This window comes from Ictidomys tridecemlineatus, chromosome 10 (genome assembly GCF_052094955.1).
Source record: "Ictidomys tridecemlineatus isolate mIctTri1 chromosome 10, mIctTri1.hap1, whole genome shotgun sequence".
Taxonomy (NCBI): domain Eukaryota; kingdom Metazoa; phylum Chordata; class Mammalia; order Rodentia; family Sciuridae; genus Ictidomys; species Ictidomys tridecemlineatus.
In genome coordinates, this window is record NC_135486.1 from 31,720,228 (window position 1) to 31,747,339 (window position 27,112).

Consider the following 27,112-nt stretch of genomic DNA (forward strand, 5'->3'; position numbering starts at 1 on the left):
TTTTGAGAAACAGAACTCTCTATCTATCCACTCCCCAAACAGAGAGCTTGTCCATGCCACTCAGGCCAATCAGCTAAATCTAACATTGCTGTGGCCTCACCTCTAATCCCCATTTTTGGGGTTCCTAGGGCAACTTGCACCATAGATTGATTTATGTAAAAAGTCAGCATCCTGGAGAGCCTGCTGTATGCCAAGCGCTCGTCTTGAGGGACACCAGGATGGATAGAGCAAGGTCACCAAACTCAAAGAGCTCACATCATAGATGGAGTGGCCAATCAGTAAATGTAGTAACTGTGTCATCATGATACAATGAGATGGAGTCTGTGGAAGAGGTAGCACAATGTGCTACTGAAACGGAGGACAATTGAGCTAGTTCTGGAGATGTGTGACGAGGGTGTGCAAGAAAAGTGGGGTCAAGCAGGGTGCGGTGGTGCATGCTTGGAATCCCAGAGACTCTGGAGGCTAAGGCAAGAGGATCATGAGGTCAAGGCCAGCCTCAGCAACTTAGTGAGGCCCTAGGAACTCAGTGAGACCCTGTCTCAAAATAAAAAGAATAAAAAGAAATGAGAATGTGGCTCAGTGGCTAAGCACCCTTGGGTTCAATCCCCAGTACCGAAAAAAAAAAAAAATGAAAGAAAGAAAAGAGGTGTCATTGGGAACCAAACCTAACCACTATTCACTCATCTAGCCCTGATATTTCATACTCTGCTAAGCCGGGAACAAGTCAGGATTTACTTGGTAGAGCAAACTGTAGGCTAAATATGAGGGTTTTCTGGAAGGGGAAGCTCAGAGCTCAGGTTGATTTGCCTGAGGAAAAAGGCACTTAACCCGAGACCTGAAACAAGAAGAGGTAGCCAAGTGAAAGTGTGGGCACATTTCAGGCGAAGGAAAGAGCATGCTTGAATCTCAAAACAAGCAAGAAATGGATGCTCATGAGAAAAAAGCATGGGATCCCAGCATCGCTGCGGTTAGGAGACCCAGAGGGGAACGGCAGGAAGTGAGGCTGGGGAAGCCGTCAGGGTGCAGTCATGTCCCCAAAGAGACTTGAACCTCATACAGTGGGGGCAGAGTTAGGAAAGACTTCAGGAAGTTAAAAGATTGGACCTGGGTTCAACCCTATGAGCTTGATTCTGATCAGCGAGGCTGAGTTTGGAGGCCCCTCTGCATCCTGAGCCCTGGTAAGGGAGACACGGTTTAGGAAGACCACAAGCAGAAGCCAACAGAGTGGTGACCTGCGGGGTACCGTGGCCAAGCGTCCCACTGAGGACATGAACTCCTCCTCCCTTAAAGACCCATCACCACGACCAGCGCAAGCATGGAGTTCAGTAAGGACGACACTGCAGCGCCAACAGGGAGGGATCAGACAATTGTGACCAGCCGACCAATGGGGCATCATGGGATGGGCAACGCTGACCTAAAGGGAGGACCTGCTGGTAGCCTGGGAGCCCTTTTTATCTGGGCATTAGGCTGAGTGACCCTTGTGGTCCTTACACCTAAAAGGGACAAAGGACACCTGCTGATCTGAGCCGATCGAAGCTGGGAAACCAGTCTACAAGTGCGACTTCTAAACTAGAGGATGGGAAGCCATCAAAAGGCATTTAGGCAAGAGAATGTCAACATCTGAATTATGTTTATAAAACACGGCTTTGAATACTGTGAGAGGAATGAATTATAGGATGGAAAGAGAACAAAGCCAGAGAGACTAATTAAGAGATTATATTAGTCAGAAATGCTTTTAGCATCCAGGAAGAGAAAATTCAAAATAGCTTAAAACTTGTAATGACATTTATTGTTTACCCACAGTAAATCAGAAAACAAGGCCTCCTCAGAGACAGTTGGGAGGCTCAGTGATATCATTAGAAACCCAGGCTTGTTCCATCTTCCTGCTCTGACATCCTCCACATGTCGGCTGTTTATTCTCTTGTTTATTCCCTCATGGTTACAAGATGGCTGCTTCAGCTCCAGACATAATAATCTTATTCAGGGCAGCAGATAGGAAAGGGGACAAGGTTTATTTTTTTTTTTAAAGGAAATCAAAAATTTCCCAGAAGCCCATCAAAGACCTCTCTTTCCAGTTTCATTGTGTCCAAACTGGGTCATAGTGACCCCCTAACTGAAAACAAGGCTGAAACATTGAATGTCTGGCAAAGCAGAACAGGATCGTTCATTGTTATCCAGCCCATGGGTTAGACGTGTGGTTGCACGGAGCAAAATGAGGGTTTGATAGGCAGGTAAAGAGGGCAACGCCTGTTGGGTAGGAAATAAACAGGGGCGGTCACAGAGGTGAGAGATGACGGCCCAGACTGAGAGGGTGGCAATGGAGACAGAGATGTGTAAGAGGTGGAGGTTACAGAACTTGATGACGGGGTGTGGGGGGGGAGAGGGATGGGAAGGAGGCGAGGGATGGGAAGGAGGGAGGTGAGGGTTCCTAGCTTCTAACTGGAGCAGCCAAAGGATTATGATGCATTTAATGAGACAGAGAATGTGGACCAGGCACAGGGGCATGGGGAAGATGAAGGGCTCACTTTCCGATATTTGGAGGTGAAGTTTCTGTTTCCAACTATCAACGTCAAGAACAGAGTGTCAAGTGCCTGGCTCTGGAGTGCAGGACGAAGGTCTGAGCTATAGATAGGAACTTGAGAGTTCTCCGCCACAAGAGTGGCCGCGTTTATTGGAGGATGCTCTGGGCTGAACAGGTTGAAGAGAGGGAATGAGCATGTTTTGCTCACGTGGCAGGAGCCCTGGGCCATGGCACTCCGTTATGACACAGAACATCAGGTGCTCGGATATGGGAGGCGGGGCTCTCTCTTTCCCCAGCTCCCATTTTTATTTCTCTTTTAGAAGATAAGCCAATCCTGGATGCATTGCTTTTCTGTATCCTCATGATTAACCTTCGAAGCTCATACATTATTGGCCACAATTTAAAGATTAAAAAAAAAAAACCCAAAGACTGAAAGATGAAAAGATTAAGTGACCTACCTGTCCAGAGAGGAGCAACTCGGGGCTAGCAGTCAGCAAGGGACAATGACTCTCTGACCTCCGAGCCTCAGAACCTGCAGCCGCAGGCAGAAAAGGTCCCCCGTGAAGCTGTCCGCTGTTTCTTCCCACTTACCTGGGGCCCAGCACTGGCTGACGATTGCCTTTCTCTTGTGGCCGCTCACTGAAGGTCAGCAAGAGCCGACGGACACTGTCTCACATCCCAACAAGTTCCCATCCACCTCTGAAGTCACTGTCCCCAGAGTGGTTTGATTTTCTTTTTAACACGGGAATGGCTGGGGTTGTGCAGAAAACAATGATGCCATCCAAGAGAGCAGGAAAATCTGATGAGGCAGGAAATAAAGGTACGAAGGTGACAGGACAGAGGGACCACCCATTGTCACCGGAAGGCAGGTGGGGAGGATGGCCAGGGATGCAGAGGGGATCATACGTGGCTATGCTGGCTCGCTCCATCCCACTCAGTCCCCTTCTACACAGAGACAAAGGAGGGAAGCACTTCAATTCCTCACGTCCCTGGCAGCTAGGGGTGTCCACAGGATGACTTCTAGTCAGTGGGAGGAGGGGGTCGCCCAGAGGGGAAAATAAAATAAAAATAAAAGGGCAAAGCCTCTCTAATGAAAAAAAAAGACCCCGCCTTTTGAAAGGTTTTATCTACCAAGTCACATATATCTAATTTCTTTTCCCACGAGGCTACCATGTCGATCAAATTATAGCCAAAGGCAAAGAAAAATGACCTTTTACTCTAACGTATTCCATCTTGCCATAAAATGGAAGATTCCATTAGTTCTTTGGAAAACTTGAAAATGTCTCTCAGGGTTTCTTTGACTCAGAGACACCCTTCAGGACCACCGGCCTGGGAGAACCCTGGGGTCCGACTCCATCTTCCATGGACCAGTGCCTTGAGCCCAGGGCAGGTGTTTCTCCATCCTGCTCCTGGGTTGGGTGCTGACTCTGGTTCCCTGAGCTGCTCACCTTTACAAGAACTAACCGGGCGCTTCATCACTGAGCTCATCCCCAGCCCCAGAGGGCACACTCTGGACAGTCTGAAGACGCCATGTTCGTCCTGCCTGCCCACCAGCCAGCCCCGCTGAAAGGCAGGCTTCCTCCACCTGCCCCACCCCCTCCTCCTCCCAGGAAGGGGACCCTGCTGTGCGACTGTCTGAAGACCTGGAGACCCAGTCTCCCAGTGTGAGGGAAAGCTTTCCCTTGAGATATGTGTCTACTGCTGAGACAGAGTCAGAGCGCTCCGTCCAGTTGGTGAATGATGGACCACAGTGTCCACTCTGCTCTTGGAGCACTGGGTGGTGAATTTTGCTTGAAAAGTCAGGGGATATGGAAGAGGAGGCGTTTCCCGGGCCGGGCCTGGAGGGCTGAGGGAAGAACCAGGGCAGCCTTTTGAGTCCAGCCCCCAAAGGAAGGTGGGGTGGGAAGGGATGTAGGGAGCCTTCATCCTGGTTAGCAAGTCATTTGCATGACTTTATTTAAGGCATCCCTTCCTTTGTCCCTTCCTCCAACAATTACTTATTGGGTTTTGAGGGTTTTTTTTGTTTGTTTGTTTGTTTTTTTTGTCTTTTTGGTGCCAACATTCAGTTAGGTAGTGGAAAGAAATGTGTAGATGGGGGTTATACCTCAGTGGTAGAGTGTTAATCTAGCAGGTGTGAGACCCTGTGTTCCATCCCCAGCCTAAGAGTGTCCCCAACGAGCCTTGCCCCAGGTCCCTTGCAGCCTGGTATTTGTTCCATTCTTACTAATGAAAAGAAACCCAGAGTCTTCTAATGCTCTGGAAGCTGTGGAATTTTCCAGCTTGAGTCAGGAGACTGGACCAGATGAACTCAGCTGCTTCCTGAGCCTGTGGTGGGGAGAAGGACCCTGAGGACTTGAGCCCCTCGCCCAGCAATCTCAGGGAGGGCAGAAGGGGAAGTCCCCAGGAGGCCAAGCTACCTCTGCTCTCTTAAGCCTGCTCCTTGGAAGAAGAGGGCATGGGACAGTTCTGTGCATTGCTGCCCCCGAGGAGACTAGGCCTAGATGCAGGGTAAAGGGCAAACTCAGGGGCTTTGGACAGTTAATGCAGAGCCCATGGTGGAGTCATCACAGATGATCCTCAGTGGGGCTACAACCCCGGTGCTGACCAGTCCTGTCCAACAATTTTCCCGAGCATCTCCTGAGGTCCAGTGCTCCTGTGGGGAGTCCTGGGAGGAGGATTGTTCCTTTAAAGGACTCACATTAAGGTTGCTGAAACAAATACACCGTAAGCACATAAAGCCAAACAGCATAACTGCCCTGCAGAGGCCCAGAGGGTCTTGAGCTCAGAGATGGGGAAGGGCCCACCCACCAGGTGACTGGAAACGAAGGGGCAGGGCTGGAGAGGAGCCGGGACTTCACTGGGCTGCATGTCACAGCAACCTGCCTCCCGAGGCCTAAACAAACTGGGGCCCTTCTCCTCTTGTAAGAGTGGGGGTAGGAATGCGGAGTCTCAAGGATGTCAAGGGCTCTGGCTCCCTCTGTCCTCCAGGTCAGTGTCCCTCACCTGCGGACTTCATCTTCTGGGTTGCAAGCTGGCTTTCCACACCCAGGCACCACAACAGAGGCTTCCCAGGGCGCAGGAGGGGAAAAGCAAAAGGTACCTGCCAGCCACGGGCCAGCTCTGTCTCCTTTTTTTTGCTTTAAAAAAAAAAATCACGTTCATATCTCATTGGCAGAATTGTGTCACATCATCACTCCCAGAAACAAGGGAGCCTGGCAAAAAATCAATATTTTAAGGGGTGGGGGGGGGCACATGATCTGCCTTCTCCAGACAAACTCAACGTGCTGTAAATGAGGATGAAGGGGATGGTGCAGGTCAGAGCCCCGCAGAAGGAGAGAATGTTCTCGGATGAAGGAGGGAAGGACTTTCAGGCAGAGGAAGTGGCAAGATTGGAGGCGCAGGGTGGGAGCAGCTAGGGGACCCTAAATGGTCCGATTTAGTGGGAGCTCAGGGTGGGAATTGTGGGAAGGACAGATGGGGCAGGTGGCAGGTGGAGTTGCCCTCCTGTCAGACCCACCCTCTGCAGGGCAATGGGCCAGGTGACAGAGAATCAGCAATCACAGAAAATAAACAACCTCAGAAAAGGTCAAGTTCAGGGAAAGACACGGGAGGACAAACTTCCTGACAGCCTGGCAACGGCAGTCCTGGGGCCCGGGTCTGCTGGGCTGGACCCGTGGGCACTGTCAAGCCAAAGCAGACCCCCCCCCGAGGAGAACCTACTGTCTGTCCATCACTGCTTCCTGAATAAACCGTTGGATTAGCCGCGTCCATTGGCACTTGCCTGGGGTGACGGGAAATGCTAATTATTGTCATTCGCCCTCCTCCATCTGTCCAGCTAGTCTCAGCCCTTCTGGGCCACAGTGACCAGCAGAGGAATCCGGCAAGCAGAGGGCCTGTGCAGGAGACTGGCATGGAGGGTGCTGATTCCAGCTCTAGGGTCTGGGGGAGCTTTGGTTTGAGTCCTCCTGGAGGTTCCCGAGCGGCATCTGTAGGTGGAGAGGGAGGGGAGGCAGCCCAGAGGCTCTGCTGTACCTGTGTACTGGGTTCTGGCTCTCTCGAATGAGAGGCACTTCAGAGGTCTTTGATCTGTGCCCAGCCAACGGATCTCAGCTGGCACCTCTGAGAGTCTACTGTGCATGTAAATCACCTGGTGAACTTGTTGTGTATACAGGTTTCCAAGGCTCAGCCCCAAAGAATCTGATTCCCTAGGTCCACCAGGAACCCAGGAGTCCACCACTCAACACTGGACTGAGTCTGAAGCTATAGGTAGGTTCCCAACCATACTTTAAAATTTCAATTTATTTATTTTGCAGGACTGGGAATTGAACCCAGTGGTGTTCTACGACCCCCAATTTTGGCTCCCTGCCAATTTTTTTTTTTTAATTAAATTTTGAGACAGGTTCTTACTAAATTGCCCAGGCTGGCCTTGAACTTGTGATCCTCTTGCCCAGGCCTCTGGAGTAGCTAGGATGACAGGCGCATGCCAGCGCCATGCCTGTTTTTTTTTTCTTTTTATTAACTTTTGGCAGATTATAAATAATAATAAGTAGAACTCTAGGTTCAGTCCCAGTCCTGCCATTTGGACCTTGGACAACTCATTTCACCTCTCTGCATCTCAGTATCTTCACCAAAAGCAGGGAGACTTTTCAGGTGAAGGAAAGCGGGCGATGAAGGTTCTCGTGCAGTTTCACCTTAGCATCGTTTCGGGCCGTGCTCCCAGCGGGCTTCCCGGGGAGGTGTGTGTCCTGAGGAGACCCTTCCACCACGGCACCTGCCTGCTTTGCCTTTATAGAACTCAGAACATTGAGAATCACTGAGTCTGTGCTGCTACTTGTCATCCTGGCCCCAAGGGCTGTCTGCAAAGGTGTCTGCCCAGAGCCTGGACTCTTCAGCAGGGACAAGTGTCAGTTTCTACCTCCCCGTGTTGACCTGCTGACGGACCCTTGGGACCCCCTTTCCATGCCAACTTTCCTCAGTGAGGCCCATTTCCTCCTGCCAGCCTCTGAGGTGGCAGAGAGCAATGGGCCAATGTCCCACTCAGCCCCTCTGTCACAGGGCTTCCTGTGCTCTCTGCCACCTCCCCTTCCTAGATCTTCAGACTTCCTTGTCCTGTGCTGCACTCTGTATTTGCTGCCATGATGCTATGATGCTCTGACCCACCCAGGCCCAAGAGCACTGGGGCCAACCGACTGCAGACTGAAATCACTGGAACTGGAGCCAGAATAAGTTTTGCTTTATATTGATGATCTCAGGTGTTTTGTTATAGAATGGAAAGCTCACTGGTAGGTGGGTTGGAGCATTACCTAAGGGCAGGGAGCAAGTCTCTGGCTCCACTTGGATCACTGATATGAATCAGTTGTTTTTTTTTTTTTTTTTCTGGAAGAGTGCAATCCCTCAGGTTCGTGGAGTACTAGACTCCAATACAGAAATCAGGATCCCCCTGTAGAGGAATACGAGAATGGAAGGACCAAGCAATTGACGCTTAAACCTAACTTCCAAACTGTTCCAGAAAACAACAGCATCCCTGCAGGAGTTGAACACTCCCAGAGACAGACAGAAAACTTGCAGTTCTTTATTTTATTATTTTATTTATATGGAGCCGAGGATTGAACCCAGTGGCCCACACATGCCAGGCAAGCGCTCTACCACAACCCCAGCCCGAAAACTCACAATTCTTAATCTCTCTGGCACCCTGATCCATCATTATTGGGAAATCCTTTTGACTGTAAGGAAACAAAGCCATCCTTGTGGTCTAATAGGTGCAGGACACTGTGGAGCACCTTTTCTTTACCAGGTAGTTTGCTGGACACTGCTCAGAAAGATCCCACGGGATGTCACTCTGACCCTGCAAATCCAGTTCTGCTATCCCCGTTACACAGATCAGCGCCCTGACAACAAGAGCTTGTGTCACTAGTCTCAGGGCTAGTGAGCAGCCTTGCTGACGTGGGGGATTAGAACTGCAAATCTGTGCTCTTTCCATGAGGGTTACTTGACCCTGGTTGGGGGGTGGTTGGAGGTGGGAGGGGGAGTTTTCCTCGTGCATTGTAGGATGTGTGGAAGCGGCATCCTTGTTGAGATTACTCCCTAGATACCAGTCACGCTCCACCTCCTGTGTGACAACTAAAATTATCTCGCGACGTGGCCCAGTGTCCTCTTGGGGGAGGGGACACTGGTTCTGGCCAATTTGTTTGCATTACGTCACATACTATCTTTCTCTTCTGAGTTAAACTATCGTCCTTCCACCCACTGACCTTGGGTCTCCCACTGACGTCAGGGGAACATCCACCGTGTCTTTATATCCGTCAGTCCTCGGATAATGACAGAGATGTTCCTTGTCTCCAGGTCTCTTCTCCAAATCAGACTCCAAAGTTCCTTCATCTTTTTCCCACCCCCTGGTTTCCAAGCCTTTTTACCATGCGGATGCTCTCTGCGGAGGAACATCGGTTGTGGGAGAATGGGGCCAGACAAAATTAAGAATTTTTTTCCTGTGTCTCCTCCTTTCTCCTCCATCAGCAGCAGCTCAGTTCTGACTTTGCTTCCTTTGTGACGCCCTTGACATCCCTACCACAGGATTTCTGTTTCCCTCCATTGGTCACCACCAGAGGGGATCCGATGCCCACTCTGCCACCTTAAATCCTCATCATTTGAGCTATGGTGTGGATGTGGCTTGTCCCCTGGGAGCTCATGTGCTGGAACTTTGGTCCCCAGTGTGCCAATGTTGAGAGGTGGTGGGAATTTTAAGAGGTGGGACCTGATAGGAAGAGGGTCATTGGGGTGCTGTCCTCAGAGCGGATTAATGTCATTCTCCTGAGACGCCAGTTAGTTCCTAAAAAAAAAAAAAAAAAAAAAAAGGGTTGTTCTGAAAGAGCCAGAAATGACCCCTCCTTGCTCACTGACTTCCTTTCTCACTCTGTGATCTCATCCTTGCACACAGGCTTCTACCATGATACTATCTGCCATGATGTGATGCAGCCAGGGGTCCCTCAACAGAGCTGGCACCATGCTGTTCAGATGTTCAGTCTCATGAGCTGTAGAAACCTCTTTTCTTTATAAAATACCCAACTTCAGATATTTTATCATTGTAATGGAAAACAGACTGATATAATTTGCTTATTCTGTTTCCTCACCCAGGCTTTTATCTTTTCCAGGTGTAGTTTACTACCACATCTCTTTTAGCACATCTAGCACAAGGTCCAACACATAGTAGGCCCTCATGAAAACTCTGACAAATGAGTGAGTATTTAATAGCACAAAATTAGTGTTGGGCTGATGAAGGCAAAAGTGCTTAGAAAACATAGAAAACATTACACAAATATAAAGGGATTATATATTTTTTTCTTCTTTATCTTCCATCTCAGCCCTCTCTCCTCCTGGTTTTCTCCAAGCCAGATCAGCAGATTGGCAGAAAAAAAGTGGACCAAGATTTATTTAAGGAACAAGGAGCCAAGGAAACAAGGATTCTTCTAGAATTTTCTCCCATTCTCTAGGCAATTGCTCCACTGAGGGTTAGTTTGTGGGTTGCCAGTGTAGTATCTAACAGAAGCTGCCTTCCTCTCTCTCCCTGCTCTTTGAATTATTTGCAAAAACTGCTTATTAGGGAAATTTAATTCTCCCAAGAACTTACCTCTGGAAAAATCCCTCACAGCACACGTGGTGAACAAGGAGTGCATTAACAGGAGGTGGCAGGCACTGGACCAGCGGGCCCATCAGTTCTGGAAACTGGTACCAAAGGCGTGTTGTTATGCTGGCCGACGGGCAGCCACACGGGCCTGGCATGGAGTGTGTCCCTCCACTTTCTTGCAGCTCAGGAGCGCTGTGGAATCAATGGGCTCTTGCTTCCCAGGGCTTCTAGGTTTGGCTCTCTTTCTGGCCTTTTCTAAGTGCCAGGGTCACCTTCAAGTCCAGCTCCCTCCATGAGCGGAGCCCAGTGTGTGCGTGGAGAACAGGAGAAGAGCTCCCAGGATCCATGGCCCCTGCCTCAGAGAGCTCTAGTCCAGATGGGGAGGGGGGTACCCAGCTGCCCTTAGGGAGTTAGGGAAGAGGCATGCATCAAAGCTACCAGCCATGGCTGGGAGGAGATCAGCTTCAAGTCGGGAATGGGGACCTAGGAAAGGTCAGGGGAAGGGATGAGTGGGGCAGAGCACAAATCCCCAGCCAGCAGGGCAGGAGGGCACAGCTCCACCTCAGTCCACACCTGTCCTGCCTCCACCTCCCCAGGCTGGGGCCACTCCCCAGGAATCGGCAAAGCACCACCCAAGGCTATTTCTGTGGCCATAAATGTGAACTCAGCGCTCCTCACGCTATTCGTCTTCACCCAAAAGAGAAGGAAACGGACAGGCTGGTGCCACTGACCGCATCTAACAAAATGAGACTCATTGGAGATAAACGTCAGGCCCTGAACCTGGATTCTCAAATCCAACTTCAAGAGCACAGAGTGCTGGGGGCGAGTGGTAGACGTGGCAATTGTAGGAAGGCTTTGGGGCTTTGAGGGCACAGGTGTGATTAGGGCCAAACCTGAACATTCGTCCTTTGGCTGTGTAAATGACAATGTTCACAGTGTGCTCAGCACAAAAGTGACCTGCGGGTGGGCACTACCTATTCTCCCCACTTTACAGAAGAAGAAACCTGAGGTGAGTGGGGCTCACGTAACTCATTCAAGGTTTCATGGCTAGTAAGTGACAGAGCCAGCTTCAATGTGGGCCAGACCCCAAATGCTCTGGAAAGGAAGAATGGAATTGGGGACAGGCAGACAACAATCATCCTCTGCCCTGTGCTAGAGAGAACCCATTTTCAGAATTCTTCTATTTTGTTCGAAGACCAGCACTCCAGGTCTTCGTTAGAGGCACAACAGGGCACATTTACAAGGTGTTTAGGAAGGTTGAACAAAGGAAGCATGCTCCTGCTCTTGCATGTTTCGTTCCCCAGGGGGTCCCAGCCCAGAGTGTGGGAGCCACCAGTCACTACTGGCCACCAGCTCCTGGTCTCACTAGGCTTAACATCCCTAAAAACCCAGCTCCAGCTCCGGCACTCTAAGCCCTGCCTTCCACCTCCACAATGTCTCAACCTGACCACCCCCTCTCCGTCCCAATGGCCACTTCTCTAAGGCACCAGCACCTCTCCTGTGATCCTGAGGTCCTTCCTAATGCTTTCCCAGTCACTCATCCACAGCAAGCCACTCTCCCCACATGAGCCAAATGGGGTCATGTCATGCCACCATCTTAATCCTTTCTATCCCTTACACTCTACCTGGAATATGACCCCAGACCCTGAATCTGGTGCTGCCTAACCCTCCAGCCTCTCTCCCTTGGCCCCTTATTTACTGGGCTTTAGCCATGTTGGTGTCCTTCTGGTTTCGGCTTTGTGTCTTGCTCCTGCTGGCCGAGAGGCCCTCACACATTTCTGGAACACTCTTCCCTGACCCCCCAGTTCTAATAGCTGCTCTTTCTCATCTTTCAGATCTGAGCTTCAGTGTCATTTCCTCCTAGAGACCTCCTACCTCCCAGTTCCTGAATAGGTCTGCCCTCTTGTTCTCCTGCGCAGCTTCCAGGATTCTCATTTCTTTATAGCTCTCAGCACAATCAGAAACCATGTCGTTATTTGTGCATTTGCGGTAAATTCTGTGAGCACGGGGACCATTTTGCTTTCCTCGCATAGTAAACCCAAGGCCAAATACAGAGACACATGGTAAGAATTCAATAAATATTTATCGAGCAGATGAAGGGCTTGAAGGAGAAACAGTTCAGGAGCCTACGAGAGCTTCCAAACCTGAACGGGCTGTCATCTGTGTGATCTCATATTTCACAGCTGGGACCAATTTATTTAGCAAACTCTTAACAGGGCGCTTAGGAGGCACCCAGCGCTGCTCTGAGCCCGTTCTGCATTTGAATTCCGTCCTTAGGATGGTCCTTGGAGGCAGGCCCTGGAATGGCATTGCTTCAGATGTTTGACAAGGAAACAGTCCCGGAGAGGCTGCGGAGCTTGCCTAAGGGATCCCGCCGTCAGTGGGAGCCAAGTGAGAGATGGAAGCAGAGTCCATGCTCTGAAGAATCTCCACAGAGGCCACAGTGTGGAAAGTGCCCTGTCTGGAGCTATGGGAGACAGCCCTCCCCAGGGTGGCGGTCCCAGAAGCAAAGGGCTGAGTCATTGCCCACGTGATGGTAGGCATCCAGGCATAGATACGGCCACCCTCTGCGGCTTCCATGGACTGTCCGTCTCCTGCAGTCCTGTCCAGAGGGATTAAATGGATTAATAAAAATTCTGGTGTCTGAACAGTTTGAACATGCTCCCTGGGTGCAGCTCCTTGTTGCTGTCCCCAGGCTGGCCACGACTGGAATATCAATGAGGCCTCTAGTCAGACTGAAGGTCGAGCGACAGCCAGGCAGCAAGGTGGTGCTCACTAAACCAGTCCTTACCTCCTTCCTGCCTGCCCCTGCCTCCATTCCTGACCCCTCCTCGCCTTTCCCAGGAAAGGGAGCCACGAGAAAGGACAGGCTGCTTAAGACAACAACATAACCCCTCCTGAGTTGGTCCCTGCTGGTAGTTGGGGATTAAAGTGAATTCTTGGCCCCCCTGCCTAGCTCAACTTGGGGGGGGGACTGTTTTCCAGGCGGGTTGCCATGGCCTGCTCTGGAATTCCTGCAAATGGTCCGCACAGCCCAGGGAGAGGGGTCTGGGGCAAGGACACCTAGAAGCATCCATCCTGTGGAATGGGAGGAGGCCTTTTTGTCCTCTGGGCATTTTTCAGAGGAGCAGGAGAACTGCCTCCCCTCTCCCTCCCCCCACCCCATCCCACTCCTCCCTGGAGCAGGCAGCCAGTCAGGCCAGCAGGGGCCAGCCACAGTCTCACTCCAGTTGTTTGGCTTCCTGTCTGCCCAGCACTGTGCAGGGGCTCTGGCATGGTGGACAGAGATAAGCTTAGGTCCCCTAGGCTTGTGGCAGGGCTGAGGCGCCTGGGGCCTGGTAAGATGATTGTGGGAGGTGGACTGTCCATGGGAGACATAAGGCAACTTCCCACCTTCACACAAACTCAGGGGGGATGGAGAGTGGGTAGGGATGTTTACTTAAGCCCCAGGAAGGATAAAAGGAGGAGAGATTAGCATGTGGGGGGCGGGGGGGTGGGGTGGGGACCTACCTATCTTAGGGTGGGCCCTGAACACCCAGGGAAGTCCTTTGGAAGCAGACAGTGACTTTCTCCCAGCCAAGGCAAGGACAGAGAAGCAAGAAAAACTCCTAGAGTGGGGAGAAAGAGAGGCAGCTGACATTTATTGAAGGTCACTGCAGGAAGCAGAGTGCCAGACACCCTGCAGACGTCAGCTGGCCTGTGAGTCTCACGTGGCTACATCCTCTTCCCCAGTGAACAGCGAGAGAGGTGTTCCAGGCTCTCTTAATTGAATGAGTGGCAAGTAGAGAATGCTGGACCTCAGAGGCCAGGTGAAACATCTGGATCTGACCAGCCAGAGATGTCTTATGACCTTGACCTTGAAAAAGTAATTTCCATACCACAGTCCGTTTCCCATCTGATGAAGCGCAGCCTGGGCTCCATGTTCCCTAAAGCCATTTCCATCACTAAACATATGATGTTTAGTTGGGAACCTGCCTCCCATTTATGGCAGCAGGTTCAGTTCCTACTTCTGGTATGATGACACCTGGGCATAATCTCTAGGCTGGAGTACTGCTAAAAGCCCCTTCCGTGTTGAGGCCAGAGACTGGACATGATGATGACATTGTCTCTGAGTCTGCTTTAATTATCCAAATAAAGAAATAATAATTTATTAAGCCTACAGTTTATCCAATGTGGTGTTTAATTGGCAATACAAAGGGTAATTAGACTTGATCCTAGCTTCAGTGAGTTGACAGGCTTAAGGGAAATCTGTACCCATGAAGGATGCTTCTAAGTGTGATCAAAAATCACTAACACTGGGGCTGGGGATGTGGTTCAAGCAGTAGCGTGCTCGCCTGGCATGCGTGTGGCCTGGGTTTGATCCTCAGCACCACATGCAAATAAAGATGTTATGTCTGCCGAAAACTAAAAAATAAATATTAAAAATTCTCTCTCTCTTTTAAAAAAAAATCACTAACGCTGCTGGGGCTCAGAGGTAGCACACTTGCCTGGCATGTGTGAGGCACTGGGTTTGATTCTCAGCACCGCGTATAAATAAATAAAATAAAGATCCATCAACAATTAAAAAAAACATTTTTTAAAAAAATCACTAATGCTTTATAGACCAGCTGGGTGATCCATGCCTGCTTCAGCCCAGCCTCCTCCACTTAGAAATGAAAAGAAAGACGATGGGAGCTGAGGCTGAGATTGTCTGGGACTGTGTCATCTCTATTTTGACGGCTGTGTTTGGTCCCCTTGGATGCTGGCTGCCTTTGATGTGTCTCTGACATCATAATGAGTTGTCTTTGACTGTGGCGAACTGTCGGGGAGGGAATCTGGTGTGGTTGAAAAGTGAGGAGTCGAGTTGGGGAAACAGACCAGGAATAACAATTCGCAGTGGCTAAGTGTGAGCAGGGGGCAGGCAGAGAGAGGAGTGGTCACGCTTAGGAAGGTCAGGAGCCCAACATTGGAGGGAAGACCCTCAGAGGAAGAGACCACTAGCAGAGTGCCAGGAGGCAGAGGTGAAGGGCCTCTGTGTCGAAATGTCAACAGGCCTGGAGGAGAGAGAGCCAGGGGCTCAGTCCACAGATGGCAAATCAACACGGTGCTGGCTGGAGGGTGCAGTGGCCCAGGGTGGAGTGGTAAGCAGCAGTCCCGAAGCAGTGGGCAAAGTGTCTTGTAAGTGATGTTAGGGGCCTCAGCTTGATCCTAAGAGAGACAGAAGAGCTACACCTTCCACTTTTGTCCAGAATAGCCCCTGTGTGGACAGTCCCTTCGCCTGCTTTGCTTTGCGAGGCTCCTGGCTGTGTAGTAAACCCTCCTCCTCTCACCTGGTCAGATACTGCCCATCCTTTAATGCCCTGATCGGATTCCCTCTTCTCCAATAAGTCTTCCTGGACCACTTATTCCACTCATTCATTCACAAAGGTGTGCTGCATTCCTCCAGGGGACTGTGCTGGGCACGGGTGGTGACCAAGCAGATGAGGCCTTGGCCCTTGCACAGCATGGGGTTCAGGGGTGCAAAGGCCTCAGTGAGATTCCTCCTCCGAGCTCCTGGATCTGCCTGCAGGAGGCCCTCAAGGATGACTCCACCAGCACAGTCTCCTCCCTCCTGGGTCGATGGCACCATGGGCGGAGGCCAGGGCTCCTCCATGCTTACATTCTGGGATTTGGCACAGGGCTGGGCACTTGGGATGCTCAGTCCATAGTTTAGAGATAGATGGCTTCCCAGCAGCACAATCGAAGGGGGACGTTCTCCCAGCTCCCTCCCATTCCACACAGCCCCTCTGCAGGGAAGGGAGACAGAAGCCCCAGCAGAAACTTTGGCCCCAGGATGCAGAGAGAGAGAGACAGAGAAGCTTGAGGCAGGGATGAAAGGAAACGCCTGGGCTGGCTGCCAGCCCTGGATGCCGTGGGCTGGAGTTCGTGGTCCTCGGGTTCTGGAATGTGACGGGCTTGCCAGGGCAGCTCCTCCCTCAGCTGCCTGCTCCTCACCCTGGACAGAGCCACGCTGGCAGCTCCTGCTGGACCTTCCTCACAGTGCACGGGTGCCCCATGGTGGACAGAAAGCAGGTCCCACTCTCACTCCTCCTGAGGGCTGTGTCCCATTAAAGGAAAGGGCTCGTCAGTGTCTGTCCCCACAGTGCATTTCTCCTTCCCGGCATGGGATGAGCCTTGGGCCCGGTCAAGGCCAAAGCACTAAAGCCCTTTCTCCAACGTAAAATCTCCTTTCTCCAGAGATGCTTGCCTGGGCTCCTGAGTGCTTTCCTGACGCATGGCACACTTATGGTCAGGGCAGGCTGACCCTGTGCCATCCTCCCCCAAATCAGGCATAGACCCTCCCCCTTCTGTGGGTGGACCCCAACACATTCTAAAGAGAGAGGGTGCTCTTCTGAGACCAGTCTAAACGTCCGGGGGTGGGGGGGCAGGACACCCTTTGTAATCTTCCACCTTTGAGAGTAAAAATGGTGGCAGACACCAAGGCTTCTAGCCACTTATTCCACTCATTCATTAACAAATGTGTGTGGCGTTCCTCCAGCTCCCTGCAGCTCCCTGATTTGGGAGATGGTCCAAGCACAGATGTGAAGAGCAGCATCGGAGGGGATGAAGGCCGGGGAGCCATTGAGGCTGGGGCCCAGGGACAAGGCAGGAGGCTGAAGGAGGAGTGGGGTTCTCTGGGGGCTGAGATGGCATGTTGTGGAGCTTAGGAACACCCCTTTATTCTCTCTTTTCTTCAAATAGCATGTGGTATGCAACAGCTGGAAGGAGATGAAGGTTGACCCTCCAGAAGCCCAGGGTGGAAGGTCCTGTTCCTGTGGCTCTTCCCTGAGGTCTTTGCTGCTTGTCGTCTTGTAGGGCATGAACCTCGTGGAGGAGCAGTGCCAAGGTCCGAGGTCCAGGAGGCTAAACTGGAGTTGAGAGAAAAATGCTGCAGAGAGCAGAGGCAGCTACAGGAAGCAGGAGCCGAGCCTGGGAAGTCGGGCGGCGGCGGGGCCAGAGGCGGAGGCGGGCAGCTGGAGAGGGAAGCTTCTGGGAAGCCAGATGCCCCGGAGGCAGGAGCGCGTGGACACTCCCTGAGGTCCATGTGCTGAGGCTGGGCAGGACTTGATGACACTCGTTTCCTTTAGCCCTCCTGCAGCAAGGGGCCTCACCTCCTTCACAGCAGATTGAGCTTATATAAGGAGTTTGAGGGACGTGCTGGAGCTCTCACAGCCAGCGGTGTCGAGAGGATTTTAATCCATGTCTATCAGGTTTCAGGTGGCGCTCCGACCCTCCATCAGCAGTTCACCCGAGAGAGGAGGTGGCGCCAAGGGGGGGATGACAGGACTCAAGCTCCAGAATTCCAGAAACGTAAGACTGAAATACACCAGCTCTGCCTCCAGAAGAAATTAGGTCTCAGCCAGAAAAATGTCATGTCTTAATTAGGCAGCCAATTAATTTTTGAGCAGAAGTCAAGAAACAGCCATCCCCCCTCCGCCCTCTCTGGCCCCCCTTCTTCCTTGTGTCCCTGCCACCCCATCTTCCTTCCTCCCTCTGACATGATTCATGGAGCAATTACAACCTGTCAGGAATAATGTTCATTATGAAGAACAAGCATGAATAAGAGCCGTTCCCTGCCCTTGGGAAACTCAAGCACGTGGGGGGTTCCAGGAAACTGAGGCAGCTCTTTACAGACTCCTCATGCTCAGCGCAGTTTTGTCCTTGCTTCTGAACTCCTGAGTTCACTGTCAGGTCCAGCAAATCCCATGCTTCTCCTCCAGCCCAGCTCCCCCGGTTAGGGATAGGTCAAGCTCCCTCCAAGCCTCTCTTCCTGGAGCCACGCCAGGGGATGCACAGAGCGGGCAGTGAGCTTCGAACAAGCCTGAGTCTTTGGGCTTTGCATCTGGACACAGCTGGGCCTGGGGTGGCCCAAATTCTCCAGGTCATAAGTCACACTGACTTCCAATCTTGGAACATAGGAACAGTTTCTTGGCTTCCAGCCTCTTCCTCTGTAGCCTCTGACCCAATCAACTCCTCTGCCTGAAGCCAGTCACCACACCCCATTCCTCCCTGCTACATGGCAGGGCAGAGCAAGGCTTAGTGGCACCCATGCTGCCCACTCTCAAGGCCGTTGCCTGTTTTCTTCTCCCACTTTTATCTCTGTGTACCACTTCTGATCATGCACTCCTCCTTTCTTGCCTCTCCAATTCTTCTTCTAGCTCCAACCATACACCCCTTCTCTTCTTCTTCTTTTTTCTTTCCTCTTGATTCTTCAACTTAAAACCCCCAAATGTAACATCTGGCAAGATAAGACCCTCCCTGGAGAGAGGAGAGGGAAAGACGTTGATTGGGAGAAACCAGTATCCTCTTGCTTATGTGGAGGAGATGGAAAAGACCGGAAACATTTTTATAGTAATAATTTTTTCCCCATCACAATAGCTGTCACTTCAGGGAGCCCCATAGGATAATTTCTGGATTAAACTAACTATATTCCTAGGTTATTTTTGTCAAAAATATTTTGTTCCAAATATTTTGTTCCAATTCCAAGCTACATTGGGTTACTATCAGTCAACTGTTCCAACTTTGAGTTGAGAAGTGTGTCTAGCATATCTCTGGCCCACCCTTCCTCTTAACAACCCTAGTATATTCTGACTGTATTCTTACAATATTGTTGATGATTCCATCAGTGTCTGCTCAGTTACCTAGAGTGACTGAGTGAAGGCTTCTTAATACCCCAAATTCTATCTATTTCTATTTTGTCCTAAGCCTCATGAGTAGGTTTGTATCAGTTAGCAATACTGCATAACAAATCACCTCAAATATAGTGATTTAAAATAGCAATTATCATTTATTATCCTTTATTGTTTCCATAAATCAGGAATCTAGAGGTGCCTTAGCTGGGTAGTTCTGGGGCATGCTTTCTTGTGAGGTTACTATCAAAATGTCACTAAGACTGCAGTGTGAGGCAGGAGAATCCACTTCCCAGTTTGCCTATCACAGGCTGGCAAGAGATGCTGGCTGTGGGAGAGGCCTTCGTTCCTCTTTAAGTGGGCCTCTCCATGTGGCTTGGGCTTCCTCACAACATGGTGGCTTGGTTTCAAGCTTCAGACAGACAAGGTCAGGTAAAGTTGAACCTTTTTTATGACCTAAACTTTAGAAGTAACACAGTAACAACACTTCTGCTGTGCTCCGTTTTTCAGAACAATCCCAAGCTCTTGCCAATGAAAAGGGGTGGAAATATAAATTGGCCTCTCAGAGGGAGGAGTATCAATTACTTGCAAGAGAAGCAGGTGGGATGGAATAAATATGTAGGTATGACTACAAGGTCTCTGACTCTTGAGCACATAACACACAGTCATTGGTAACTTAGTATTTACTGACACCTAGAATTAAGAGTCATGTCATAAGGGGCCTGAGATAAAGAGGAAAATGATATAGTGCCCTAATTTTTCACCACTCCCTATATTCACACTTTTTAAATTGGAATCCTATGACTTCTTAGCTTGACTCTGGTCCCAACTACATGATTTTCATCGACTAATGGAGCATTAGCAGTTGCAGACGTTTTCAAAAGCCCCATGTTTCTCCTGGGCTTTTGCGCCTCTGGTTTTGCCATAAAATGCATCTGGGGTAGCCCACCGAGGGATTATGAGGCATGTGGGGAGAAGGTGACTTGCCTGTAACCCCAGCCAAAGCCTGCTGATCTGCAGGGTTGTGATCTGAATAAACTCCTATGATTTTAAGACCCTGCAGTTTAGAGATATCAGTTATGCTGTGCTTTTGAGGCAACTGATAACTGATAGAGCCTCTCCTCATATTGTCATGGGAAGCACCTCGTGAGCAAGGAGCCAGGCACCTGTGCTCTAGTTCTGACTCAATATCTGCACTAGACAGAATAATGCTCCCCAGAAATGTCCATGTCCTGGTCCCCAGAACCTGTGAATATGTTGCCTTACATGGCAAAAGGGACTTTATAGATGTGGTGAAGTTCAAGATCCTGAGATGGAGAGGTGATCCAGGTGGACCTGATGCAATCACAAAAGTCTGTATGAAAGGGAGGCGGGAGAGTTGGTATGACGATGGACACAGTGGTTGGAGCGATATCCTGAAGACGGAGGAAGAGGCCACAAGCCAGGGGATGCAGACAGTCTCCAGATGCTGGAAAAGGCAAGGAAACAAGTTCTCCCCTAGAGCCTCAGAAGGAACGCAGTTCAGTGGTGACTTTGATTTCTCAAAGTCAGATTCCTGTTTTCAGATTCCTGACCTCTAGAACTATAAGAGGATGAATTATGTTGTTTTAAGCTATTAAACTTGCAGGTATTTGTTACAGCAGCCTTAAGAAATGAATATAGTATACAGTAACTCTAAGTGCTCCAAACAACCACATCATCAGGTGTCTAACTTATTCCTAATGGAAAATGGGGGATGGCTATGGTTTGGTTATAGTTTGAGTGTCCCCCAGGGCTTCATGGGTTAAAATATATTGCTCTTATGAGAAATTAAGAGAGTGAAAACTTACTCCAACTAGGGTTAAGAGGTGGGGGCTTTAGGAAGTCATCAGGGTTAAATGAGATCATTAGAGTAAAACCAGTAACTGGACCTTGGTGGTTTTATTAGCAGAGGGAAAGAGACAGTCCCCCCACCCCACGGACCCCACTCTTGCCATGTGATGCTTCGTGCCACCTCAGGATTCTGCCCACAAGAAGGCTAGCCCCTGAAGAGACCTCTCAACCCTGGAGCTGAATTAGGGTTGAAAAGAGCCCAGTCGATCTCTTTTCCTTATCGACTTCCTGGGGTATTTCATTAGAGTAGCAACGGCACAAATGCACTAATATAGGATACGTGATTGATTGAAGGTCACATCTCTGCTACTCCTCCTTTGAAGCTCTGGGTTGGTCTTAGAGACTTTCTTGACCAGTGGAGCGAGGCACAGATGATGTTCTGGAAATTTCAAGGAAGTTTGCAGCTTCCTCCCAGCTCTCTGGAAGCACAAAGAAACTTGTGGCTAAAGCCGCCTTTACCAGTCATACACTGAAATGCCCTCAGACAAAGCCACATGGAGCAGAAGAACCATCCAGCCTTGTCCCAATTCTGACTCACAAAATCCAGAGATACCTTAACAAGTGTTTTAAGCCACTAGGTTTGAGGCAGCTATAGTCCAGCACGATCACCTGCACAGTGCATTAACACCTCCCTCATCTCCCTTACAGGCTAGTAGGAGTCTCAAGGGAATAGCTTGGGAGAAGGACCCTGAAAGCGACCAGTTAGATTATCATTATGCAGGAGCTGAAATGGAGTGAGAGAGGAAAGGCAAAGCCCCCAGACAGGTGCTGTTGAGGACAAGACACTATAAAGATGACAAAACTGAGACTCAGAGATGGTATGCTGTGGACTGAATTGTCTCCTCACCCCACATTTATATGTTAGATCCCTAACTCCCCATGTCACTATATTTGGAAACAGGACTTTTAAAGGTTGGGTTCCTAATCCAGTGGGATTGTTGGGAACTTCTCCACATGCATTAACTGAGGAAAGACCATGTGCGCTCCCAGCAGGGAGGTGGGCATCTGCAGGCCAGGAAGAGGACCCTCACCAGATTTCCAGTCTCCAGAACTGTGAGAAAATGAACGTCTATGGTGTCTTGCTATGGTGGCCCAAACAGACTAACACAGGCGATTACCAAAGTCCCTCTGCCACTAAGCAGGCTTTCCTGATGCCTGTTCTGAGGCTCTTCCTGCCGTACCCACTGTCTCTGAGAGAACAGGTATCCCCTCCACCACCTGCTCTCTGGGCATCTTGTGGGCAAGTTTCTTTGACTAAACCGGTGAGTGCCACATGTAGGGAGGGACGATTTGGAGAAGTCAGCCCTGTTTAAAGCCAGGCCTGTTTCCTACTCAATCTTCCACCAAAATTTCTACGGCTCTCCTACCCTGAGTCACTAATCTCTTCTCACTGCTTTCACACCCCATGGGGTATTTCCAGGAGCAATAGTTTGGGCAGGTGGTCACCGATGGACTGGACCGAGAACCCAGCCTTCCACCCGGGGAAATAGCTTGGCTCTCTTCTTCTTTCTATCACTCCTTCCATTGGCTTCCGGAGACAGGGGAGCCCTGGCGGCTTCCCCAGGACTTGTCGTCTAGAACTCTCTGTCACCCCACCGTTTCCCTGGAAGCTGAGGGAGGCCGTGTGGAGTGGGGTGGGTTGGACAGGGTGGGGAGGATGGTTCAGCAGAAAGTCTGGGAATCAGAGAGTCTAGGGTTGGAACTGGACTGGGATAAGGAGAGCTAAGAAGCCCCAACCTTCCGACTCGCTTGCTGCAACTTCTCTTTTCTACTGGCTCCGTGCAGCCAGCCATGACCTCTGTGTCTGAATTTGCCAAACACAGGAATGGCATCACTATTTCCAACGATGGAATTTCCACCCTTTCTCCAAAGATACTACCTACACATTTTTTTTTTTTTTTTGGTGGGGTGAGGGACTGTTGGGGATTAAATTCAGACATGCTTAGCCACTGAGCTACATCCCCAATCCTTTTTATTTTTTGAAACATGTCTCACTAAGTTGCTTAGGGCCTTACTAAGTTGCTGAGGCTGGACTTGAACCTGTGATCCTCCTGCCTCAACCTCCCAAGTGGCTGGGATTACAGGCATGTGCCACTACGTCTGGCTCCCAGAAAATTCTTGAAGGCAAGGCTTAGTGAACAAAACTGGCTTGGAGGTCCTGAGGCACCCTCTGTAGGATGGGGAGACTAAACACGGATGCCTGTGTGTGCCTGTCTGTGGGCACATTTGAATGGGGCAGTCACTGAAGAAGGCCGAGCTGAGAGGGCATTGACTGAGCCACTCTCCAGAAGTCCCACTGACCCCTCCACCTGAGGGTTAGGTTTCCTGGGGACATGAACCAGCGGGTGATGGTCCAGTGATCTGGAAGTGTCCTCCTTCTGCAGCCAGAGCCCCTTTCTCCCTCCTGAGGTGTGGGGACAGTGAGCAGACAGCCCTGGTCCCTCTTCCTCAGCAAGAACATTCCCAAGTCGTCTTGCAGCCTGTCCCCGTGGAGGCCTCTGTTGGCAGAAGGTTCCATGGCTCCATCTCACAAATTGTCGAGGGGGCCGGGAGGGGTACTCGGGACTCACCAGGTGTCCTTCAGAGGAGTCAGGGTGAGGCAGCTCTTCCAGACATCCAGGTGGCGCTCCATTAAGTGCGTGAAGGTCAAGGGCGGCTGTGTCTGGAGTCTGTGCTGGGCTCCCCTTAGCAGCAGGCACCAAAACACCCGCATTCATGACCTATTACACCAACAGAGGTGGCATCGGCTGTGAAATTGCAAAACATTTTCCATCCCCAGCCCCTGTTCTGCTGACTTCTGTCTTCATTGCTCACTCTTCCAGTTTTTCCATATTTGCCTAAATTGAATGAATGACTGGATTCAAGGGAATTTTTTCTTCTTCTTTTCTTTTCTTTCTTTTCTTCCTTCCTTCCTTCCTTCCTTCCTTTTCTTCTTCTTCTCCTTCTCCTTCTCCTTCTTCTTCTTCTTCGTGAAATGTTTGGAAAATGACTGTAAGCATTACAGTGGACCTTTCTCCTGCCTTGTTTGTTTGTTGTTGTTTTCTTTTTTTTAAAGAGTGGGGTTGGAATAACATTTTCTTCTTTTGGAAGACTTGGGTTCATAATACAGTAACTATCTGACTGATATTTTCTAAAAAAGTGCCAGTTCTTTAAAAAGCCAATTTGGTAATCTATATACCTATATATGATTTTAAATGTATGGCTCTTGAACCACAAGCTCATGTGTACAAGAAATGTGACTTTTTCTAATTTTCTTTAAGAAATTAAATTTTTATTTGGACTTTTCAGTCAGCTGGGCTGGCAGAATCTCATTCATTTTAGGGATCAACCCCTTTCTCCCAAGATTGTTTCAAATTTGTGGGGTAGACTCAGACTCTGATGTCCAGTGTTACCTGTTGGTAAAAACATCCTCTGAGACCTGTCTCCCACCTGGCCTTAGTGAGTGAGCCTCTCAGAGGGGGAGATGCTGCCCTTGTTCCCATCCTGTGGTCCCTTTAGATTGGTGGCTCTTTCTGTTACTTCTCTGTCACTTAATGATGATACTGAGGCACCATCACATGCTGGGACAAACAAGAGATGATTTCCTGGGAAAACGTGTATTTCCGCCTGATGGTTTAGTACCTGCCTTAATATCCCCGCAACACTTGCCTCCGGGACCCTGTTGCCTCCTATTTGCTGTCTAGTGCAGAGGGTATAGTCTTCCTAGGGTTCCTTGACTCTCTTGGGGGCTCAGCCCAGTTATTGTGTCAAGAAATGGGTCAAGGCTCACCTCTCCAAAACTCATAAGTGTCTGAGTTCTCTATCCATTCACCCAAGTTTTAGGAGATACCAATCATGCAGGGGGTATTGTTGTATTTTCCTTCCCCAATTTTTTTTTTATATAATCTGAAGGATGCAGTCAAGGGGATGAAAACTGGGTGGAGATTTTTGCTCTGCTGATACAGCTCTGCCCGGAGGCTTTGAGGAGGAAGGTCCAAGAGTAGAAGGAAATATTGGGAAGGAACATAAGTTACTACTTCAGAAAATTTTCCTACCCCACCCAAAGACTCACAGCCTTTTAATATGGTGACCATATGTCTGGTATTTTCTATAATAGCCCCAGTTCAAATAACTCTATTCTTAAAAAAAAAAAAAAGAGGCCCTCTGTCCAATCCCTAGTTAAGTACATTTTATTTGCATCCTTTGCTCGAGTTTTTCGTATAGATATATTAAAAGTGCAAGTGGGGAGATGGTGACAGGACCCTGAGCTTTACTGTGTGTGTGTGTGTGTGTGTGTGACCTGTCACAGCAATGTGGGTGTGCTTCTGGGTCCCATTGTGCTGGCTGGAATAAGGCATTTCTCAGAAACCACATCCAGAGAGGAAGGGGATTGCCCTGAGCCCTTCCAGCTCATGAGCCCACTTCTAGTTTGTGGGCTCCTGGCTCCCCAACTTGCCAGGGCAGCCAACTCCTTGGCTAGAAAGCTGTGAATTCCTACCTGTTTCAAGGACTCTTCAAAATGATCACCCAAGTGCCTGAACTTGGGGGAGTGACAACCACATAGCTCCTCCTTCCCTCATTTGTCCTTGGGCAGCAGCTCCGATGGTCCCCGCTCACAGTTCACCATCATGCTTTGTCTTGCGGGGCCAGGTGCTGAGAAAGCAGCACACCTGAGTCTCCTGGGTAGATCACTCTGCAGCCTGACCCTCTGCCTCTCTTACCTCACAGGCCACCTCGAGCTGGTCCCAGCTACTCCCATGGCTTCAGCTATCACCAGCCTGCAGATCACCCAGGTCTGCGTCGCCAGCCTACACGTCTCACCTGAACTTCACACCTGTACACCCACCTGCCCGTGGGAGAGTTGCACTCAGATGTTGAATGTGAAAACCTCATCAGTTTATCCCAAAGTGAGCTCATTCATTCCCGGTAAGCTCCATCCTCCCCTGTCTCCCCACCTCTCTGTGTCATAGTCAATGCTGGCTTTTAGTCTGTGCATGTCATTGGGTGAGTTTGGGGTGAAAGGGAGTGTTTGGGACTGCTGAGCCCAGCCCAGTTTCTGTGCTTGATTTCCAGTCATCTTTCCTCTAGTACCCCCACCTCCCAAACCTATGCACTAACTCACTCTTGAAAGTTCTGGAAAATGCCATCACTATTAAAAAAAAAATTTTTTTTTTTTTTTTTTTGGTGGAGCTGGGGATCAAATCCAAGTCCTCACCCATGTTAGAAAATGCTCTACTACTGACCTACACCCCCAACCCCAATTTTATCAGTGTAATGTCTGCTGATACATCTCAAAGATGTGGCCCACCCTCTCTTTCAGGGGGCACCTCTTCTGGGAAGCCTCCCCTGACCCACCCAGGCAGAGTCAGTCAACCTCTCCCCAAGGCTCCCACATCCATATGACACCCAGCATTCTATTGGGAGCCTCTTGTACATGGAAGGTGCCTCAGAATCTCCAGTGCAGTGTTTAATGGACTGCAGATGTCCCAGCCCAGCCTTCAAGCCAGCGGATCCAAATTGTGAGGGAGGAGGCCCCAGGGGATTCAGAGGTACACACTGCAAGGGCAGCCACAGTTGCAGGGACTTTCTTTGTATTCATATTTCTTGGGAGCATTAAATTATGAACTCCTTGACAGTGGGACTCTTGTCTGAGTCAACTCTCTAATCCCCATGGCACCTTGGACAGTGCCAAGGAAGAAGAGGACAAGTGGACCCTGGTACGACTCTGTGGCCTCTGTGCTGCTCTGGTCGAAGGGTTGCCTGGGTGTTAGCTCATTCAGTGTTCTCGGAATCTCCCCCTGCGGTGCACTACTAATCCCATTTATAGAGGAGGAAATGCTTGATGAATGAAGGAATGAATGAATGAATCATAATTCCTGGAGCCTGATTATTTTAAGGAAATCTGAATGTGATTCACTTCATCACATGACTTTATCTTTTGGATAAATTCAGACTTTTCAGCTAGTGAGTATAACGTAGGTTTCAGCTGGGTCCTGAAATATGCCTTCTTAGAATAAAACCCTATTTCCCAGCCTCCCTTGCAGCTAGGCGTACCCTTTGGCCTGCGTGGCCAATGGGCTATGAACTGTGATGGTCCTTGTTACTCCCACCCCATAGCCCTTCACTTCCTGCCAGCGGGGGAGTCAGCATGGGGTAAGCCTGTCCCATGAGGCCATGCAGAGAAGGGAAGAGGGATGACATAATACAGAGGTCCCAGCACTGCAGGACTCTATGAAGCAGACTGTCAAGGTTTTTTTTTTTTTTTTTCCTCTCTCTCTTTCTCTCTTTCTTAAAAAACATTTTTTAGTTGTAGATGGACACAGTATCTTTGCTTTATTTATTTATTTTATGTGGTGCTGAGGATGGAACCCAGTGCCACACGCATGCGAGGAAAATGCCCAACCACTGAGCTACAACCCCAGCCCTGTCAAGCTTTTTATATGAGACAAAATCTTGACTTTTCTTAAATAT

General features: G+C 49.8%; 2 long non-coding RNA genes across 2 annotated transcripts in view; one reads left to right on the forward strand and one right to left on the reverse strand.

Annotated features, from left to right (window-relative positions):
- Positions 1 to 25,878, forward strand: part of LOC144367176 (uncharacterized) — a 62,813-nt gene extending 36,935 nt beyond the window's left edge. Inside the window, exon 4 of the long non-coding RNA XR_013426476.1 lies at positions 25,370 to 25,878. This is a non-coding gene — a long non-coding RNA (uncharacterized LOC144367176). The remainder of the gene's footprint in view (positions 1 to 25,369) is intronic.
- On the reverse strand, positions 8,078 to 13,940 carry LOC144367175 (uncharacterized). Its single transcript, XR_013426475.1, has 3 exons — positions 13,653 to 13,940; positions 10,146 to 12,744; positions 8,078 to 9,347 (listed from the first exon to the last, which is right to left on the reverse strand). It is a non-coding gene; the product is annotated as an uncharacterized LOC144367175 (long non-coding RNA).
- Positions 25,879 to 27,112: the final 1,234 nt, after the last annotated feature.